Consider the following 9,615-nt stretch of genomic DNA (forward strand, 5'->3'; position numbering starts at 1 on the left):
ATAAACAGTGTTTCCTTATATGTTCAACAACTTTATCAAGAACAAGAACATCTGCTTTTACCTTTAAGGTAGTATGTGTATCAAGATGTAGGAGAACTGTCTGGAGTCCTCTTTCTTGGCACACCTCATGATGAAGGCACATAGCCAAGTCCCAAAGACACATTTGCCCCTTACACCAAGCACTTCATTTTAAATTTAGGGAGTTCTTGTGGCCTAGTGGTAAAAATCTATGTTGTCAATCCACAGAGTAGTGATTAGAATTCACGAGTTATTGAGGAGATAGACAATCTCTTTTCTCATAAATTATAGCCTCTGAAAATCCACTGCAGGATCCATCATGAACCAGAAAGGTCCCACCAGATGGTAAACAATTGTTGTTTTTAATGTGTCATCAAGTTGTTACCAACTCATAGAGACTCTTTGTACAAAATTAGTGAACCTTACTCTATCTTTTTACCAAACTTAATGTCTCTGACACGCCTATTCCCATTATCCCAGTCACTGAATCAATCCATATCATTAGGGCTATTCCTCTCTTGCACTGTATCTCCATCCTCTCAAACAGATGTCCCCCTCCAATTACTGGTCCCTCCTTGCAACACGCCCTGAGTATATCAGATGAAGCTTCAGAATTCTTGTCTGCAAGGAGCTGCCTGGTTTTATTCTCTCTAGTATGAATCTGTTTGCTTTGCTTGCAGTCCATGGTATATTCAATACTCTTTTCTACCACCACACCTCAAAGGCATCAAACCCATAGTTATTTTCCAGCTTTCTGATGTTTTAAAAAGTCATTATGAAGACTATGGCCTCGATCAGGCACTTTTTAGTCTCCCGACTGACATCATTGCTCTTTAGTACTCTGGAGAGGTCCCAGACTTTCTCAATGTAATTTGTCTTTTGATTTCCTTGCTACTGGTACCAAGAGTGTTGATTCCGAAGCCAAACAAACTAAAGCTATTAATAATCTGTCTCTTCACAGTCAGTCATAGCTGCCAATTGATAGTGAGAATCTTTGTTTTCTTGATGTTGAGATTCAATCCATATTGAAGGCTGCAGTTCTCGACCTTCTGCAGCAAGTACTTAATTTCCTCCTTATTTTTAGCAAGCAAGCTTGTGTCATCTGCATGACAAAGATAGCTGATGGGTCTTCCTCAAATCCTCATGCCACATTCTTCCTCATAGAACCAAGCTTCAAGAATAATCTGTTCTGCATATAGATGAAAAGATATGGAGATAGGACACACCCCTGGCACACACCTTTCCTGATTTTGAAGCAGTCAATGTTTTCTTACTCTGTTCTGACACCTGACTCCTGGACCAAGTATAGGTTCCATATAAGCACATTCAAGTGCTCTGGGATTCCCATTCTTCTCAAAGTCAGCCACAGTTTGTTGTGATATCAATGATAATGCTTGATGATTTCCACATTATCTCAGGACACCTTTCTTTGTAATGGGAGCAAATATAGATCTCTTCCACTCAGTTGGCCAGGTGGTTGTCCTCCAGATTTCTTGCAATAACTTGGTAAGCATATCCAGGGCAGCATCTGTTTGCTGAAATATGTCAGTTGGTATACTTTCAATTCCTGGGGCCTTGTTTTTGGCCAATTCTTTCAGAGCAGCTTGAATTTCTTCCTTTATTACCACAGGATCTTGCTCATATGTTGATTTTTTAAATTCTTTTGTGTCAGCCAATTTATTTTGGTACAATGACTCTGTATATGCCTTCCATTTTCTTTAATGCTTCCTGGATCATTTAACATTCTGCCTAAAGTTTCCTTAAGTATTGCAACTTGAGGCTTGAATTTGTCTAGTTCTGTTAGCTCAAGTAATGCCAAGTGAGTTCATCCCTTTTGATGTTCTGGCTCCAGCTTTTGCACATTTCATTATAATACCTTATTTTGTCTTCGCATGTGCTCTTGGAAATCTTCTGTCCAACTCTTTGCTATCATGATTTCTTTCTTTTGCTTTGGCTCGTCAATGCTCTAGTGCAATATACAAAGTATCATCTGACATCCCTCTTGGTCTTTTCTCTTCTTCTGTCTTTGTAATGACCTTTTTTGCATTCTTCATTGATGATATTCTTAATATCAGCTCACAGCTTATGTGGTCTTCGCTCATTAGTGTTCAAAGTCTCAAACCTATTTCTGATATAGTTTTGAAGTTCAAGTGGGAGAGACTCAAGTTCAAATTTTGGTTCCTTTGAATTTGATTTCATTTTCTTCAGTTTCAGCCTCAACTTGCATATGAATAGTTGATACTCTTTTCCACAATAAGCACCTGGCCTAATTTTCACAGCTCATATTGAGCTTCTCCAGTGATTCTTTTCATAGATATAATTTATTTCATTCCTACACATAACCTCAGGTGAAATTTATGTATATGGTCTATGTTTATGTTTTTTTTTATAAAAAGTGTTTGCAATAAATAATAATTTATTGTACAAACAAAATAAATTTAAATTTAAGCTGTAGTTTCCCTTCTGTTTCTTTAAGGGTTGAATTATTTGTGTTTCAATCATTTTTATATATCTATAGTAAAAACCAACTCATAGCTGAACTTCCAGCAGGTCTTCAGAGACAGTAATCTCATAGGAGATTGCTCATTTTTTCACCTCTGAGAAGTTGGTGGATTGAAATTGCATAGCTTTTGATTACCATGCAACACCTTATGTTGTTGTTGTTGTTGTTGTTGTGCGTTGTTGAATCAAAACCAACACAAAGCTGACCCTCTCATGTGTTTTCGGAGGCAGTTAATGGCATGAGAGGAGATAGTTCATCCTTCTCCCACGGAGCAGCTCGTGGATTTCAACCATGTGCTGTCAGGATTGCAGTGCAGATTTTTGGCACTAGGTCACCAGAGCTCTCTACTCTTTATCTTAGACTAACTATTTTTTCTGAGTAAAAATAACAAACAAGATAACCAAAAACTCTACTTGTTTTTTACTTGGAAAAAATATACCTAATTTGATTCAATGAAGTTTTTCAAATATTTATTTGTATTATCATACAGATAGTATCATAGGAGTAAAAATCATTATAAGAATTTAAAATTCTACAGTCCAGTTAGGTACATATGATACATAGCTATTTTAAAAATGAAATAACCACAAATATTAGGTGATAAAACTTTAAATGGCAGAATTTCATTAATGACATCTAGGAAGAGTGTAAATATGCCATTTCATTATATTTATTTACTGTCAGTATTAACTTTCCCATGGAAAAACAACAAAAGTCTTTTCAGAAAATATTAGATTTGACAAATATTTGTTTTTTCTTGCATAATCAAATGTTTGCCTGCTTTTACTTATTTGCGTGTTTTTTATGGCTATTTATACTGTACATGGCTTATATAATATTTTTTCATATTGTAAAGATTTTTTCTCTAGAAATATAACAGAAAAGATAAAACTGTCCTTTTTAACTTTCAAGTATATGCACTTATATTGCTCATCAAATTTTCTATAAATTATCTCTGTTCTCTCTGTCTGGGATGGTACTAATGTTGGAACTCCTATGGAGGTGGGAGACAAAGCAAGCATTTCACTCATATGTTCTCTATAAATGCAGTTCTCAATATTTAGGGGCCTCAGGAAGGCTAAAGTAGGCAGAAGCTGCTACTACAGTAAAAAAAGACACATTTTTTTATGCATCTGCCTTAGATTTTCAGTGCCCTTTGGACCCTGCTTGTGCTTCTTTAAAGATTAATGCTTGTGACTCTGTAAAAGTTCACAATCATGAGGAGGCATGTTCACTACTCACTCTGTGTGTATCTTAATTTTATCAAAGTATCTTCTACACATGCATAAATGCCCATACATAAACATAGTCTGTCCAAAGATTACATAATCCTCAAAATAACACATTAGGATGATGCTTTTTTAAATCTAATAAGATGAAATAGTTTTAATTGAAATTCTGGAGAAAGTACTATGTCAGCCACTCAAACCATGTCAAATAATTCAGAAAATTTATTCTTGGAAGTATATTGTAGTAGCTATGAAATTAAAGAGATAACAGCATGACATTGATGCAGAGGCATAATATTGGAAAGGATGAAATGACTGCAAACTGAGATCTTGACAAGCAATGAAATTAATAATAATTTACCAGGCAGCTATTGTATGCTCAAAATATATGGCATTTGTGCTTAAAAACAATCTCTATATTTTACAGATAGATGGAGGGGATATTCCCCTAACATGGTAAGTTAAGGCAGAAAAATCCTTGATACAAACAGCAAATATATTGTAGGAAAAAGAGACTGCTATTTGTCATGAACTTGAGCTCTGGTGCTCTAGGAGTAAGGATTTGCACTGCCAACCCAAAGGCAAGCAGTTCAAATCCACAACATGCTCAAGGAAAGAAAGATGGACAATTTCCTCTTATAATATTTGCAGTCTCTAAAAACTCACTGTAGGGTCAGCTATTAGTTGAGTCTCACTCAACAGCCCCTTACCACAACAACAACATCTCTTCCAAAAATAGAAACAGAAAATGTAGAGAACAGCAAAAAATATTAGCAGGAAAAACAGAAGGAGTTAGAGGAGGGAGGAAAATTTACAGAATAAGTTAAGAGAGATAAAGGAAGGACAGAAGGAAAAGTCACTCTTTTACTGATGTCAAAAGTGAGGCTAATTCTGGTTTAGATGGTTGTCCCTACACTGAACACTTTGGAACAACTTCAACAGACACAATCCCAAAACTGTAAAATTTATCATACAACAACCACAATTTTTTAAACATCATTAACCTCTTGATAAAGAAAAAGGAGAGTTTTCCCCCTTCAAATGCTTCTTTCTACTTGCCAAGTTATAAATCAACTAACACTCTGAGGAAGTTCTACTTTATCACATTTTGTGATTGTTATGTGCCATTAAATCACCTGTGATTCATAGCTACCTTATATAAGAGCCCTATAACTTCTTCTATCCTGTGTCAGTCTTATTGTCTCTGACACACTAACCCTCATTACCCCAGTCACTGAATCAGTCTATCTCATAGAAGGCCTTTTTTACTGTGTTGTTTCTCCACTCTCCCAAGCATGATGTCCCTCTCCAAGAACTGGTCTCTTCTTATGATATGTCCAAGGTATGTCAGATGAAGCTTCAGAGTCCTTGCCTCCAAGGAGAAGCCTGCTCTTACCCTCTCTAGCATGAACCTGACATATGTGGACTTTAATAATTAAAAATTGAATCAGTAATATTTATCAAAAAGGGTGCAGCGAGGGGGTACAATGTGTGTAGCAGAAAGTGTCTCAGAGGATACCATACCACACAGGTACGAATAACTCTTATCTCCCAGAAGCCCTCAGGTCTAGCCCACCTTCAAATCTTGAAGCACAGCGTGCAGGTGCAGGGGTCAACTGATTAGAATCTTGTACTACTCTGCATCATCATCCTGAGTTCCACCGTGCTTAAGACCATTGTTGAAGTAATCTTTATTTTTAAAAATTGTTTATTTATACTGGTACAGTGACAGGCACATTGATCAATGGCACAGAATTGAGAACCCAGAAATAGACCCGGCTCTCTATGGTCACCTGATATTCAATAAGGAAATCAAAGCTATCAAATGGGGAAATGATAATCTCTTCAACAAATGATGTTGGGGAAAACTGTACTTCCACCTGAAGAAAGATAAAACAAGATCCAGATACCACACTACACACAAACATCAACTCAAGGTGGATCAGAGACCTGGGAGTAAAGCCCCAAAACTTAATGTTCATAATACATAAATTGGGGTAAAGCTTAGAAGCACTAGTCCAAGGTATAAAGAGACTACATAATACAACTGGAAATGCACAATCTGACGAGGATAAAATTGATGCATGGGACCTTCTAATGATTAAATCCATGTGTGCATCAAAAACTTACCCCAACAGGGTGAAAAGAAAAGCTACAGACTGGCACAAAACACTTGGTAATACCATCTCAGCAAGAGGTCTTATAATAAAAGTTTACAGGATACTCCTGGGCCTCCAAAAGAAAAAGGCTGATAACCCAATCACAAAATGAGCAAAAGACATGGAAGGAATTTTCGCAGAGGAAGTTACTTGAATGGCAAACAGACACATGAAGAAATGTTCCAAATCACTGGCAATAAGAGAGATGCAAATCAAAACCACAATGAGGTACCATCTCACTCCAGTAACAGTGTCAAAGTTTAACAGGGCATCGAGTAATAAATGTTGGAGAGGATGTGACGAGAAATGAACTCTTATACTTTGTTGGTGGGATTTTAAAATGGTGGAACCATTCTGGAAATTTGATGCTTCCTCAAAAAGCTGAACATAGAAATTCCACATGACCCAGCTATCCACTACTTTGAATATACCCTAAGAAAATGAGAAATAAAGCACAAGCTGAGATTTCTACACCAATGCTCATATCAACAATATTCACCATCACAAGAATGTGAAAATAGCCAAAATGTGCAACCACAAATGAACAAATTGAAAAATTATGGTACATTCACGCAATGGAATACTATGCAGCACACAGGAGGAATAATTTTATAAATTATTACCTAACTTGGGAGGGATTGGAAAGCATTATGTTCAGTGAACTAATTCAGTTCCACAAAAATAAATATTGTATAAAACCATTACTGTATATGTAGAGGGATCCAAGAGGGATGGGAGAGGCTAGAAGAAGAGGGATGAAGATGTGCAGGAGAGGAGCTTAATCATGGGATTGTACAATTTGATGGGGATGGGGTGAGGGAAATGGAAAGAATTTGTTCTTAAAAACAATTTATTCTAATTTTGTAAGTAAACTAGTAGAGAATTTTTTTAAAAACCGCTTAATTATGCAGAGTTGTTTTTGTTCCGGTTTTTTGTTTTGTTTTGTTTTTGTGTGGTGGGGTTTTTGTTTGTTTGTTTGTTTGTTTGTTTGTTTGTTTGTTTGTTTGTGCTATGACAGCAATGTAGACCTAAGAATAGTTTTCCTTTGGAGTCAGATGAAGGAGTCAAATCACCACTATTTCAGTTAGCAGAAAAACAAAAACCATTTTGCCTCTAAGACCCTTTGAACAAAGTAGGTGTATAGTGTTATAGCTGCAATAAAATTTAAAAACAAATACACAAAATAAAACAGTATAGAAATAAGGTGAAAAACTATGTCCATTAGAAATGATTGGAAAACAGGAAAAGCAGAAAAGTTTCCTTCATATTTTAATATGAAAGCTGGAAGGCCTCTAGCAGAAAAATCATTTAAGTGTGGTATATATAGAAAGGAATTTGAAAATAAGCAAAGGCTATAAAGAGATGCTGGTGGCTTAGAGGTAAGATCCTAAATTGCCCACGCAAATATACCTAATCCTCAGAAGAAACATGCACAATCTTCTCGCCTATGATTTATCAACTTGAAAACACACCGGAAGATCAGCTATGAGTTGGCTCCAACATAAAGATATACAACAACAATATAGGAAAGGTTTTATCATGCTAAATTAAAAGAAGGACAACACTGGCAAGACAATAATAATGACAGAAGTTAATCTTTATTGATGCTCCATTGTTTCAGTTACAAAACTTCTATTACATCGTTGAATTCTTACAAGTCCATTGCGTTCTAATCTGTCTTAAAGGCAAAGAAGCATAGTCAAAAAGACATAAAATCATTTTGCCAATGTAATTCATTACAAATAAGGTATAAGATAATTACTCTCCAGAACCCAGCCAATTATATATAATCTCAAAAGAGGTTGCAAAGTTCTTTAGGGTTATATCCAATAATTTGGAAATCAAGCCATAGTTATTTAATTAAATATGACAGTGCTTCAGTTTCTTTGCATTTTAACAATATTGAAAGTTTCCCTTTTTTTGAAACAATATAACACTTTTTAGATAACTTATTAATATTTTCTTAGTATTCTTACATATTTTAGTAATCATGCAATAGTGATAACAAATATTTAAAAGACCAATGATAAATAGATATGTACAGAAGAATTAATTAGATGACTTAATATAGAGTAGACTTAATATAAAGGAAATATCACTTCTTTCCAAACTTAACAACATGGGAGTCCTGGTAGCCAAGTGGAGGAAGTTGTGCTGATCACCCAATGGTGACGCCTCTCCAGTGTTCTGAGCCCACCAGCAACTCGAAGGGAGAAAACTGGGCACTCTCGTGCAATTTACAGCCAGCTTGAAGAGTCCACTATAATTCTAACACCATGGCAATGAGTTTTTTTAGTGAGTTACTATATTTGAGTTAGAATTGGGAGGGGATTGAGATAATGTGATTTTATTTTCTATGTAATAGTTTTAACAAGATATAATTTATGTACAGATGAATGAATTAGATGAATTAATATAAAAAATCTGTTCTTTCCATATGATGTCTATTTTCATAACTACTTTAATTATAATCCCAGAAAGATGTTTTAGAAATTGACGAGATATTAAACTTTATATGAAAATGTAAAAAAAGGGTATCAAAAAATTATTAAAAAATTTAAAACAAAATAAGAAAAAACTTGATTTAATAACCTATTTTAAATCTGTGCTTTTTAGATATTTATTAACAAAGATACTATGGTACATGCATAAGTACCAATAATAGAGAAAATAAAAATATATTTCCAAAATTAAACATATTTTGAAGTCAATAGACTTTAAAAAATAGTGCCAGAATAATCTGGTTTGTAAAATAATTTTTATACAAATTGTGACCTTGAAATAATTGGTAGCAAGCTCTATTCATAGTTTATAACATACACATTGATTAATTCTAGAAGGAATATAAGCTTGAATATAAAATGAAAACTATAAGTAGTTTACTGTTGTTATGTGTCATCAAGTCTCCTGTACAACAGCCCTATGTACAACAGTCCTAAACCCTGCCCTATCCCTTGCAAATCTTATTGGCTCGAGCACGCCTATACCCATTTGGCTCCAACACTCCTATACATACTACCTCAATGACAGAATCAATTCATATTATCAAGAGTCTTCCTCTCCTACACTGTCTCTCCACCCTCTCAAGTATGAAGTCCCTTTCAAGGAATGATCCTGCCTTGCAACATATCACCTGTGACTTACAGCGACCCTCTGTACAACAGCCCTAAACCCTGCTATATCCTGTGCCAATCACACTGTTTTCGACACATCTAACCCAATTACCCGTCTCTCAATCAATCCACTTCATTGAGGGTTTTCCTGTCTTGCGCTGTCCCTCCACCCTCCCAAGCATGACGTTCTTCTCCAAGAACTGGTCCCTCCTTACAATATGTCCAAAGTATGTTAGAGGAAGCTTCAGAATCCTTGCCTCCAAGGAGTAGCCTGGCTTCACCCTCTCCAGGACAAACTTTTTGTTCTCCTAGCAATCCATGATATATTTAATACTCTTCACCAGCTCCACAGATCAAAGGCATCAACTTCTATCATCCCTAGTCATTTTTCAGCTCTCTGATGCATAGCAAATAATTGCAAAGAGCATTACCTGTATTAGGTACACCTTAGTTTCCAGGCTAAAATTGGTGTTTTTCAACACTTTGGAGAGGTCTCTGACAGCAGACTTTCCCAGTGAAATTAATCTTTTGATTTTTCTAGTTGCTGGTGCCAAGAGTGTTTATTATAGAATCAAGCAAATTGAAGCTGCCAA

The sequence above is a fragment of the Elephantulus edwardii genome, unplaced genomic scaffold, assembly GCF_000299155.1.
Source record: "Elephantulus edwardii isolate Elephantulus edwardi_28Jun2011 unplaced genomic scaffold, EleEdw1.0 scaffold00018, whole genome shotgun sequence".
Lineage (NCBI taxonomy): Eukaryota > Metazoa > Chordata > Mammalia > Macroscelidea > Macroscelididae > Elephantulus > Elephantulus edwardii.